The sequence below is a fragment of the Meleagris gallopavo genome, chromosome 3 (genome assembly GCF_000146605.3).
Source record: "Meleagris gallopavo isolate NT-WF06-2002-E0010 breed Aviagen turkey brand Nicholas breeding stock chromosome 3, Turkey_5.1, whole genome shotgun sequence".
NCBI lineage: Eukaryota > Metazoa > Chordata > Aves > Galliformes > Phasianidae > Meleagris > Meleagris gallopavo.
This window is the reverse complement of record NC_015013.2, coordinates 80,073,641-80,085,694: the sequence shown is the minus strand read 5'-3', so window position 1 is coordinate 80,085,694 and position 12,054 is coordinate 80,073,641. Positions and strand designations below refer to the sequence as shown.

Sequence of the window (12,054 nt, the reverse complement as noted above, 5' to 3'; positions counted from 1 at the left end):
CAGCCCTTGAGCAGCAGAGACTTGGATTTTCTGTCTCGTTTTACCAAACCACCACCGACTTCCACCTAAAGGAGAATCTCCTCATCCTGCTGCTCCTCAGTCAGTCCCTGTGCCGCACACGTCGGTCATCGCCTGCCCCCGTGCACTCGGAGAGGGGTCAGGGTAATCCAGCTTTGCTTTCCAGGGGGAACTTTATCCTCTGTGCAGAGGTGTGTCATCAGGTTGGGATTTAGACATTGCTAATTAGTGAGTGATGGCATGCCAACCTGAGCTGCATTTCCAGGAATGTATGCTCGTGTTTATGGTATAGGGGATGGCTTACAAAGGGTGTTACTTTCTGTGAGGGCAGGAACAATTAAATGGATTTTCTGTGAGCTGTTAACCAAGAGGCATAATACCATTTATTATCTTCATATTGGGAATATGTCACATAAAAATATAATTGATGAAAGTATTATCTTGCTTAATTGCGAAATCGAAAAAGCCACTTTCCCTTTATTTACAGATTATTAGCAGCAGTATCTCTCCTGTTTGGTCCATGGCGGTTTGCACATAAGTCACTCTTTGCCCATTGTATTCTGCATATAATTCTCTTACAGGACTCTGGCTCCTCTGTTTCAGAAATCACAACTTCTTAAGGACACATTCCATTGAACTCTTAGGATATTTTACAAAGAACGTGGTGCAATAAACATCCTACATAACTGACGGATTAGAAAAATATAAAAAATATTTTTTCTATTCATTAAGTTTTCTATCAGACCTCTTGAAAGGGAAGGAATTTCACCTTAAAAATGTGTAAGGATGCTTTGTGTAGTCAGGATAATCATTTTTCCAGGACTGTTGGCAGTAAGTTACTCTCACGATTCTGAGTGTGTTCTTCCAACAAAAGAAACTCACTTCTAATGGGAAAATACGATTATGAAATGTATGAAGACTTTGAGGCAGAAATGAAATTCAAGTTGAAGAAAACAGGAAATAAAGTCAATTGACCCCATTTTGATTCTAAGCTCTCATTCTTTTTTTTAACTTCATTTTTTAAATAGCCTTTTTAAACAGAAATCCAGACTTTTTCTACCACTTAAAATATTAAAACCAAAGACAAGAGTTTGACTTCTCACCAAAAGATGGTAAATCCAGTACTTTCAGTAAAAACGTTGATTTCAATGCATCATCAGTGCCTGCTGAAAGTAAATAATCAGTGAAGCTTTTTCATAACCAACTTTAAGAAAAGCATTCTCAATTTAAGCAATTTTTCTTTGAGCTATGGATTGTATTTTTAGAGAATGTGCAAGAACACAGTTGGCACATCCAGACCTTTGATTTCAGACACATAGGCCTCATGTGAATGAGTTCCTCCTGAATGAGTTCCATTCAGGATGTGTGTGCTGATTTTGAGATCACAGCCACTCCTGTCCCCATCAACCTGGGGATTCTGGGTTCTGCAGACAAGTCTTGAGCACCTGGAAAAGCTGTGCTGGAGGACAGGAATAAGCTCTTGGACAGCTTTTCCCATTAGTGGACGGTATCATGGGAACACTAACAGTGCCTGGCTGTGCTGCTGGCTGGAATCTTCCAGCCTGAGCACATGAATGCTGCGAAATGGAGGCTCTGGGGAAGGAGGCCAGGGAGGGCACGTTCTCAGGGTGCTTTGGTCTGCAAGTAATTGTGTCATTGCTTGTGCTTGCCATGGATGGGTTTGGGTGCATCTATGGTGTCTAAGAGGTACTGCCAGGAGAAAGAAAAAAAAGCTGAAAAAGCAGTTGGTTTTATTCCATCAGTGTGAAAACAGATTTTAAAAGAACTTTCAAGCAGAAGCTCACTGTCTGAAACATATGGACATTTTTCAAGCAGAGTAATTTATTAACCTCTATTCGAGTAAGCAGAAGCCTACTGAGATGCTGTTTTCAAGCTTGATATAAAATGAGAGAAGCAAATTTCTGAAAGAAAAATGGCTCATCTGAAGTCTCTGTTCTCTGTTTCGCACTTTTGCCCTTCTGAGCTGAGTGGTTCAGGTGCAGCCATCACAGAAACAACCAGAAGGTCAGCAGGCCGGCTGGTCACTGACATCTGCTGGGGAGCTCCAGGCTGGCCTGAGGCGCTGGTAGATGCTCAGGCCTTGCAGTGGTGTTCCACTGCACCTCAGTCATGTTCAGCCCTCACTCCCTGCGCTGCAAGAAGCGACTCCCAGCACTGGCGCCACACAGGAACTTTGTAGCCTCAGTGCTGTGTATAGCTTGGAACTCAGCTGCTTCCCAGCAGGACCAGACATGGAACAGATACTCACCCAGTAGGTACATGTCCCTGCTGTCCATTTCAGGACTTGGCAGAAGAGCCTGGCTCTTGTCAGCTCTTGCTCTTGGTGTTTTGCAGCACCTTGCTTGAAATACAGGGTTATTTTCTAGCAGCATTTGAGAATCTGTGGCGTTATAAGTGGTAATGGGCAATGGGCTTGAAACACAGAAGATTTAAAAGATTAGTTCATCAAAGTGGCAAAGTAAAGCCCAGGTCTCTGAATACACAGCAAACTGCCAAATAGCCTTTCAGAACGTGGACAGCTTAAAAAATAGCTTCAGACGTTTATTACTCCCCCTCTTGAGCTGCAAGAGCCGGCGGTCCCCAGCACACCGGTGGTAAACAGCAGAATGTGAGGCCTTCCTGCATGGTGACAGAGCAGTAGCGCACCGGTGGTGAGCTGTGCACATGGGGTTTCCGCACATGCCCACAAACCCGCACCTCGCCACAGCTGAGGTTAGAGAGGAAGGAGCCTCTGCTGAGTGGGAATTGAGCTGTGAGAGCATGAGCCAGATTTTTCAGCCACTGACCAAACCAGTTATCTCCCAAAGTCCAAATAAAGCCTGTTACTTGCAGCGAACCATTTAAGTGTGAAATAAATTGCTGCTTTGGTGCACTTCTCTGAACTAGTTTGCTTGCACCCTTCTTTCTAACCCATGCAATCACATACTCTGGACTCAGTGACCGATGGGGGAAAGCGGGAGGGCTGAGGCTGTGCCACAAGCACGCATTGTGACAGCTCAGCCTGGCTGAGTTCATAGAATCATAGAATGGCCTGGCTTGAAAAGGACCTCAATGATCATCTATTTTCAACCTCCCTGCTATGTGCAGGGTTGCCAACCACCAGACCAGGCTGCCCAGAGCCACATCCAGCCTGGCCTTAAATGCATCCAGGGACTGGGCATCCACAACCTCCTTAGGCAACCTGTTCCAGTGTGTCACCACCCTCAGTGTGAAGAACTTCCTCCTAATACCTAATCTAAACCTCCCGTGTCTCAGTTTAAGACCATTCCCCCTTGGGAATATCCTCCCTTCTAAACAGCTATTCGCCCTCCTGTTCATATACTTCCTTCAAGTATTGGAAGGCCACAATGAGGTCTTCCCAGAGCCTTCTCTTCTCCAAGCTAAACAATCCCAGCTCTCTCAACTTTTCTCATAGGAGAGGATCATCTTAGTGGCTCTCATCTGGACCCGCTCCAAGAGCTCCACGTCCTTCCTGCACTGGAGGCCCCAGGCCTGGATGCAGTACTGCAGATGGAGCCTCACAAGAGCTGAGTAGAGGGGGACAATCACCTCCCTCTCCCTGCTGGCCACCCTTTTTTAATGCAACCCAGGATATAGTTGGCCTTTCGGGCTGATGGTTGGCCTTTTGGGCTGAAGTTCTCGCTGGGAGAAGGGATCAAATCCCTTCTAATGCTTTCTGCAGCACCAGGCTGGTATTCCAGAGCATGAGCCTGGGCAAACACTTGTTGCCAGGTCTGCAGGAGCATTGAAATGCTGAATATTAGGCAGTATTCATGCTATCCTTGGAGGGGAGGCTGCCTGGGAGCCAGGCCCTCTCACAGCCAGATTTTCATGGTGTTTCACAGCACCATTTCCAGGTAATCCCAGGAACTGGTCATCCCCAAGCTCTCGCACTCGGCACAAGGTGATGCCATAGGGCTGAGCAGCAGAGCTGCCTGTGGGTGCCTCTCCTTGTGGCTAAATCTTTTCTCTCCAACCTTTTTAATTCTTCTTAATTGGTGCAAGGCGAAAAGTTAAGTTGTTGGTATTTAGCCTTTTTGTGGCATTTGTTTTCCTTTGAAAGCATGAAATGTCACACGTCTCTGAAAAGTTGAAACATGAGGTGCCATCGTCTAGACACCAGCAAGCAGACCTTTGTGAGGTACTCCAGTCCCCAACACAAAGCATGCTGCTGGGCAACAACCTGCCTCAGCTGCTTTGGGCAAGCATAAGAGGAACAGAACTGAAGCCATGCAAGGACTGATGGGCAGGAATGTGTCCTTTGAGCCATTCCCCTATAGTGTCAGGTTGAATGTTAGGAAAAACTTCTCCAAAAGAGTAGTCGGGCAGTGGCACAGGCTGCCAAGGGAGGTGGTGGAGTCACCATCCCTGGATATTTTAAGAACTGTGTAGATGTGGCACTGAGTGACATGTTTTAGCGAGCATGGTGGTGATGGGTTGATAGGTGATAGAGGCCTTTTCCAGCCTTTATGATTCTGTGTTTTTTCTTGCGGTCATTTGTCACTTGGCATTTTCCAGCCAGTGACCAGGTGAAAGCTGATGGCAGAGTTGGGAGGATAAGGCTCCTAAAATTCCTGTCCATGGGGTATGCTGAAACATTCTGTACATTTTTCTGAAGGGGATGGAAGGAGTTAGGACAACATTTTCCCTGTGTGAAAGAGGAAGCATGTGGCAGATGATTCAGAAGCTGTTTCTGGTACAGACAGATCATTTCCTTCCAGAAATCGTGTGATGGGAGCCTAAGGGCAGATTCTCAAGGGATTCTCAAAACATTCCAGTGAAAACCAAAACCCCTGAGTTTTGGGCTTCAGCCTGAGAACCGAACCCAATGTGCAGAGACTCCGCTGGAAGATGACCCTGCAGTCTGTTAAAAAAAAACAAAAAACAAAAAAACAAACAAAAAAAAACAACCAAACAAACAAACCAAAAAACAATAGAGAAAGAAATCAAGCAGCTGCTACCAAGGGACTGATGTAGACATTCCTGGCTTCACAAAGTGATGGAGTGATTCCTACCCTGATTATAATCCCAAGGGCAAAAAGAACGCTCCTCATCTCTTTCTCTTCTAGAGAGCCAAAAGCTGTGAGACTCTCTCTGAATTAAAACGGCCAGCAGTCCTGTAGGTAGTTTATTATCCCCAAATACGGAGTCACTGAGGATGGAGGAGCTATGCATAGTTTCAGCCATGTGATAGAGTTTCCAGCCCCGATCGTGTTCCTGAGTTTCTTCTGCTCTGTCACCACTCCTTTCAAGTGCGGTTCCCGTAAAAACTTCCCACTGAGAAATTTCAACATAAAGACTTCTGATCTCTTTGAAGGAAAATCTCCAGAAATAGACCTTGTAGGAGCAGTTTCCCACTTCAAGAACAAAATCCTGCAAAAATCTTCTCGTGCAGATTTGGGACCTAATTATCTTTTCTCACTCTGTGTACTCTGTGCCACAGTGTGAACAAGTTGCTAAAACTCTGGCTTCATCCATTTGGTATTTTCTCCCTCCTTGGGGTTTTCCTGGAGCGCCAGCTGTGGGGCCCCCAAGCCGAAATCCTCGTTCATGTCCCAGCCTTTATCTGGCTGGGCAAGGACTTACCAGGGCAGTTTTGTATACAAGTACCATAGAAATACCCAAAGCATTAGACTGTGTGCTTGCTGGGAAAAGTGTTGTAAACATAATGTTTCTTTTATTCTGCAATGTCTTAAAAGCAGAGCCCTTTGCTGGCCTGCATGGTTACTAACATATTGCGGTGGTTCAGATGAACAGACTGTGTTAGCTCCTCTGTGATAAATGCGTTGGTGGCCTCAGCTTCCCTTCATACTTCTGTATAGACAGATGTCCCTGTCTTTCCATGTGTGTTCATTCATCTGTCTGGGCTTGGGGGCTGCAGCAGACTCAGTGGTGTCCTCTGAGCCTAGGCTGCCATGCAGACTCTTACATCCTCTATCCCAAGAGTGGAGATGGGTTTTGTCCTGTCAGCTCAGAGCTTGGATCCACCCTCAGTGATGCTTCGTCACTGCTGTTTGCAGCCCAGTGATCCCTGTAAGCATGGAAAGCTTTGTGCAGGTTCAAGTAGAAGCTGTGTTGGCTTACAGGAGGATGTCTAACTTTACCTGCAGCCCTAGGAGAAGGTGGGCATGGCAATGAAGGCTTGGGAAATGGCTCAGCTGAAGCTCTCATCTAGGGAGATTTCATAGAATCATAGAATGGCTTGCATTGGCAGAGACTTAAAAAACAAGACAGTTTCAATCCCCCTCCCTTGAGCAGGGCCCACTAGCTCAGACTGCCCAGGGCCCCATCCAACGTGGCTTTGAACACTTCCAGGGATGGGGCACCCAGAGCTTCTGAGGGCAGTCTGTGCCACTGCCTCACGACCCTCTGAGTAAAGATTTTCCCCCTAACAGCTAACCTGAATCTCCTCTTCATTCTTTCGCCTCCAGCTCAGGAGTCTCATGCAGGTGGGCCTGTCTTTCCCACGTCTTGCCAAGGCAATGCCTTGCTTCCACTCTGCTGAAGCTGATAGGAGGCAGGACACATGTAGAAGGTTCCTCGATACCAGAGGTATACAGAGCATTAATGCCCCCCTCTTTGCTTGAATAAATGAAGACCTGCACTCTTTTGACACCCCTCCGCAGTATGTTTGAATTCAGTAAATAAACCGTAGGCAGTCCAGACAATTCAATTATAGACTGTCACTTAGCTTTAAATCATGGCTGCATGATTATAGGCAATGCCCTTTGGTGTTGTGACAATTTCAGATTTTTCCCCACATTATTTTCCTCTCCTAGCAGCTAAAATGAAAATATTGAGTGAGTATTAAATTAGCTAAAGCTTGTCACGGAGATCTGAGAGCACATACTGCCATTTGAGAGGCAAGCTGAAAACACTACGCATATGAAATGTAGTGTCAGTGGTAGACCCTGCTTGAGCAAGGTAGAAGGTGTCATCTGCTTTGTATGAAAAATGTAGAAGAAATTGTGCTCTCCTTCTGGGATTGTCTGTATCAGGACAGTAATTTACTGTGGCTGACATTAAGGCAGATAATGCTGAATATATTTTAATAGCTTAAGCTATCGCTAAAACAGGAGCTGGTTTTGATCAACCTTTTTTAAGGTCCACACTTTTTGCACCTTCAGCCAATGGTGGACACTTCAGCAGCACGCTAATGAGTAAACCAGAGAAGAGTTGTCTAATTTTACAGTTTTAAAGTGGTACATTATATGCAAATGTATAAATATGTGCAACTTACAGGACAAGAAAGCCTTTAAATAGGGAAAAACCCAACAATCTCTTGTTCTTCGAGGGTTCGAAGGTCTTCAACCACAGAGGTTCAAGGCAAAGGCTAGAAATAACTGAGATCCTTTATGAGGACATTTCAGTGGTTTGTTTGTGAGGTCACGAGAGTTTCATTTTCAGTCCTGAGCGGTTTGAGGCAGCTCTGCCTGTGACCAGCACAGAGAGCAAATAAACAGCTGCACAGCTTAATTCTTTGGTTTGGATATGAACAAAGATAAATAAATTTAAAAGCTTTTGGGAAGAATAATTGGTCATGTGGGACTGTGTGGACAGGTTCTGCTGACATAACGAGCCATGATCAGAAACTCAAACAGTTCCACTCTCTGCCAAAGCCAGCCCATGTGCTGCTGACCTCTCTGAGCTGAGCATGTGCTTGCATGTTCCACATACAGCTGTACAGGAAGAAAACCTAAACAACTGGCAAAACATTAAATCTAGTTTCAGGTCCTGTGTCTGCTCTGCAGTTCTCTGACAACTCCTTTCATTCCCTTTGGAGTTGCTCTTCTGGGGTTTATCTGAAAGGGAAGACCTGGGGATAAAGGAGGCAGCAGTATCCAGTGTGGACAGCTGGAGGGCGTTTCCTTACCCACTGACATGTATTTTGATGTTAATATCCACAAGGGGTGACTACATAATTATTCTCCCCAGGGCCAGCTTCTTCCTTTCCTCTGGATTGAGGTGCACCCTGGAAACACAGAGTTTGTGCATCCCTGGCTCTGTGTGTGTTGAATATAACAGAGCTGTGATACTCTCATTATCTACTGCTCATTCTTTCTCTGATCTCACAGAAGTTCCTGGCCTCAATTATATTTAGAGACAATTAGTTCCACAGCTTAATTATAAGCTGCAGCTTAAGAAAAATTAAAAAAAGTTTTAGCACTTTAAATCCATCTTCTTTTTATTGGCTGTTCTTATTGTTGCATTTTTTGCCTTTTCTGCATTGCTGGTTACTGTGTGCTCCTCATCGGACTGGCTCTGGTGTCCTTGCCGAGCTTCAGCACTTACTGTGACACTGTTCTGATCACTCTCCTTAGCTGCCTTTGGATCCAGATCAAATTCTGGTTGGGTGCATTTGAGGCTGCATGAGCACTGTCACTTGTTGCACTGCTAAGCTCTCAGGGTCCTTCCCTACTCATTTATCTCACTCTTTTCATGTTTTTCGTGCCTTCTTAATGCTGCTAGAGAAGCTTCTGCTGAGGCAGAGTCTGACACCCTGTTAATGACTGGTCGTGGCTAATTACAAACATCATGCTGGGTTGTGCATCGTGTTGGACATATCCCGTTGGGTGCATCTTGACAGCTGAAGGCTTGCAGTGTTGAGAGCCCAGACTGCTCTTAGCTCAGCCACTGACCTGTTCTGTGGTGTGAGAGAAGTCCCTCATTTTCTGTCATGTTACAGATTTAACTCATCTCCCAGCATTGGACCGGCCCTACTTATGTATATGTATGCCTGAACAACAGTAACTTGGTCTTAATTGACTGTGGTGGAACTGTAGAGTATTAAACTGTAATAAAATACTAAGTTGCTCGTCAAGCAAAGAAAACAGCTGTTAGGTATTAATGTCTTCAAGAGGTAATTCTGGGCCCAGTGTTTTCAGAGTATTTTTGTTTGTTCTGTATACTCAAATAGTTAGTAACTCATGAGGGTGTTTCTGTTGTTGTTGACTCTTTTTGCCAAACACAGCAGCACATCCCCTGCACTTGCAAGAAGGTTGAGCATGGCTGTGACTGATGCCATGCCACAGTGAATGATACAATCACTCCAGTAGCCGGCAGAATTGGAACCAGCTGTTGTATTTGTACTCACACAACTGGAGTTGGGAGGGGAAAAAGCATTTCAGTACAGCAATCCAGAACAATGTATTAGCTTTTCTTTTTTTCCCTTCAGACAGATTCTGCACAATTGCTGTCAATGATGACTTGAGATTTCCCAACAAAGAGCTTCCTGCTGCGGGAGGCAAATCCACACGGTGACTCTACCCTTTCTGTAGGGAAGGAACCGGGGCATCCTTTGGGATGAGATGAGTCATGCCAGCCTTCACTGTGGTTTATTTATGTACTGAAAGTGTCTCACAAGTTCAGCAGACATGGGGGCCTCCTGCAATATTCACGTTTTAGCACAAGGTGTGGTAGCTTGGTATCGCTAATGCATTATCCGCAGGTTTACACCAAACATGCAAAAACAAATTAGAAATAGGGAAATACAAACACATTTTCTCATTAGAAGATATAAGTATGTGCTGACTGTAGTACAAATATAATTTTTATTCCATTTGTGTAACCTTTGGTATTTTAATGAAGTCCTGTTCCTGTGTGCAGCGTATGGTTCACTGTCAGATAATTTAACACTAAGAAAATCTGCCTTGAATAAATTAGAATATATTTGCAAATTAATTGGTTAATTAGATTTTAGACATCTCTTGAGGACAGGAGAGAAACAGATGTGTGCAAAAGCCACACAGATAGTTTGGGGATGAGTGTTTCTTGTAGAGTTTTATCACTCAGTTTTGTGAAAAACAGCCTTTCACTGGTGCCAAAGATTAAAACCCCTCCGTTTTAAATGCAGAACATTACCCTGTAATTTCTGTGGTGCTGCTGACCCACAGGTTTTTCTGGGACCCAGGCAGGGCCGTTAGGACCTGTTAGCTGAGTGGCTGTGCTCACAACAGGCATTGTGCCTCTTGAGTTTCTCTTTGCTTGCAACTGAAAGCATCTGCAAAGCCATGTGGAAACCCTCAGAGCCTGGCACTTGCCAAACCAGCTGCTTGGGGAAGGCAGGAGCTCATGGGGAGAAGCAGATCCCAGGATTTAGAAGAGTGATCACTAAAGAAGAAAAGCTGGGACAGGACAGGTTGTTTTCTGAGCTACATAGGTATAAATCCAGAGCAACTCTGCTGAGATTCACACCAGAGTAACTGGGAGCAGAATCTGGCCACCATTGTCCACCTAACCTCAAAGCAGGGAATAAGCCCACTGGCCTTTCTCTCCTAAGCTCTTCTCACCTCATTACTCAGTTGCGCTTGGTTAGGAGACTTGGAGCAATCACACTGTAACAGCCAACTGACAATTAGTAAAAGTAATTAGAGATTCTGCAAGTGAAACTGGCACTTGTCTATTGTTATTGACTTTGACCCCTGCAGAAGCTCTGATTAGATCTTGTTTGGAAATTGAAAGAATTCCAACTGTAAGAACCAGGATTGCTCCAGAGACAGAGTGGAAAAGGATTTTCAGCTTACACATGGTGCTGAGCTTCAGAGCAGCAGCAGCAGAGGGTAGGTGACATTCGTTGCATCTGTTCTTCAGCCTGCTGAAATAGCCCCGCAGGCTCAGCCCAAGGCAGCAGGCTGACCACTCAGTCCCTCTTGGAAGGTGGCTGGGGATCTTGTCACTTCCCATTTGCAGTTTTATCTTGGGCATTCCAGTTTGGGTGCATTCAGAACTGCTCAGCAAAATCTCATTGTTAAAAGCAATATTTGCAGTGTGCAGCAAGGCAAGCAAGAGCCCATCTGTGTGCGTCATTGATCATTTTGCAAACAATCCTCGGGCTAAGCACAAACTCACCCTGTGCTGGCTGTTCGGGGTCACCATACAGACGTCAGAGGCAGAAGCGTTTTTCCTGCTGGTGTAACCTCTGTTTGGCACCCAAACCCTGATGCTGCTGGGAAGAGCCTCCAAGTAATATTCTTTGTTTGACCTTGGTGTGTTTTTCTAAGCAGCAGACAGAACAAAGTAACAGCTTCTCTGCTGCAGTGTATGAAAACAGCAACCAGATTCTTTCAAGCTGTGCAGCCAGCAGGGTGAGGTGGCAGGAGATGCTCTCTGCTGTGCTGTCTCCCCTGGCAGAGAGCATCACAACGACCCACCAGGCTCATGTGCTCTCTTTTGGGCACTTGAAGACCAACATCGCATGTCCTGGGGCTGCTGCAAGAAGCTGCATGCTTTCAGGGTTTGAAGGCGGCTTTTAGCTAGGCTCTCACAAACGAGCAGTAAAGTGTAAAAACTGTAACTCTCAGTGTGGCTCAGCAGTGTGGAGATGAGAGCCAGGCTGTAGGCTGTCGTCGTGTCCTTTGTGACCCAAAGGGACCTAGCCACTACTGGACACCTGCCAGCCCAAGAGGATATCCCTGCATGGTTCTTGGCCTTGCAATCCTGCTCAACCAGAACACCCAGCTTGGCCTTCGCAAGCAGCTGCAGCCTCCAGCTCGAGGCTCCTACTCCCACGCAGCATCTGGCCATACCCTGAGCCCACTCTGTCTTGGCCTCAGTATTACCTCCTTATCTGCACATCGGGGATTATGGGGCTCTGCGCTGCTTGGAGGTTAAATTGGATGAGGCAGGTGCCAGCTTGCAGCAGGATCTGGCTGTATGGCCAGGGAAGCAGCATGGCACTGCCATGCCCAGGCTCTGTGTGCCATCACATCCACCTCCATCCTGGGCTGCCTGCAGCCTGTCCTGAACATGGGTGGAGCAGAGTTGCAGTAAGAATAATTAAAGCAGGATGAGTCTGCACATTTGTCAGGAGTCTGGGGGTTGATAAGATCAGAAAATACTGGTTGTAATAAAATGTGCAGAAGAAAGGGTTAATGTCGTCACCACTCTGCCATAGCTCCTCTGTGGGCTTTTGTCACATCTCTCATTCAGGCAGTATTTGTTGAGGCTTTGACATCTGTGGCAGTGCTGGGACAGTAAAGTCATGTGTTACTGCAAAAGCTTCATTTTTTCCAAATT

At 45.7% G+C, this 12,054-nt stretch overlaps 1 protein-coding gene and 1 long non-coding RNA gene across 2 annotated transcripts in view; one reads left to right on the top strand and one right to left on the bottom strand.

Moving 5' to 3' along the window:
- EXT1 (exostosin glycosyltransferase 1) overlaps positions 1 to 12,054 on the top strand; it is a 159,344-nt gene that overhangs the window by 110,075 nt on the left and 37,215 nt on the right.
- On the bottom strand, positions 5,866 to 11,507 carry LOC109366875. Its single transcript, XR_002113545.2, has 4 exons — positions 7,280 to 11,507; positions 6,440 to 6,546; positions 6,144 to 6,210; positions 5,866 to 6,070 (listed from the first exon to the last, which is right to left on the bottom strand). It is a non-coding gene; the product is annotated as an uncharacterized LOC109366875 (long non-coding RNA).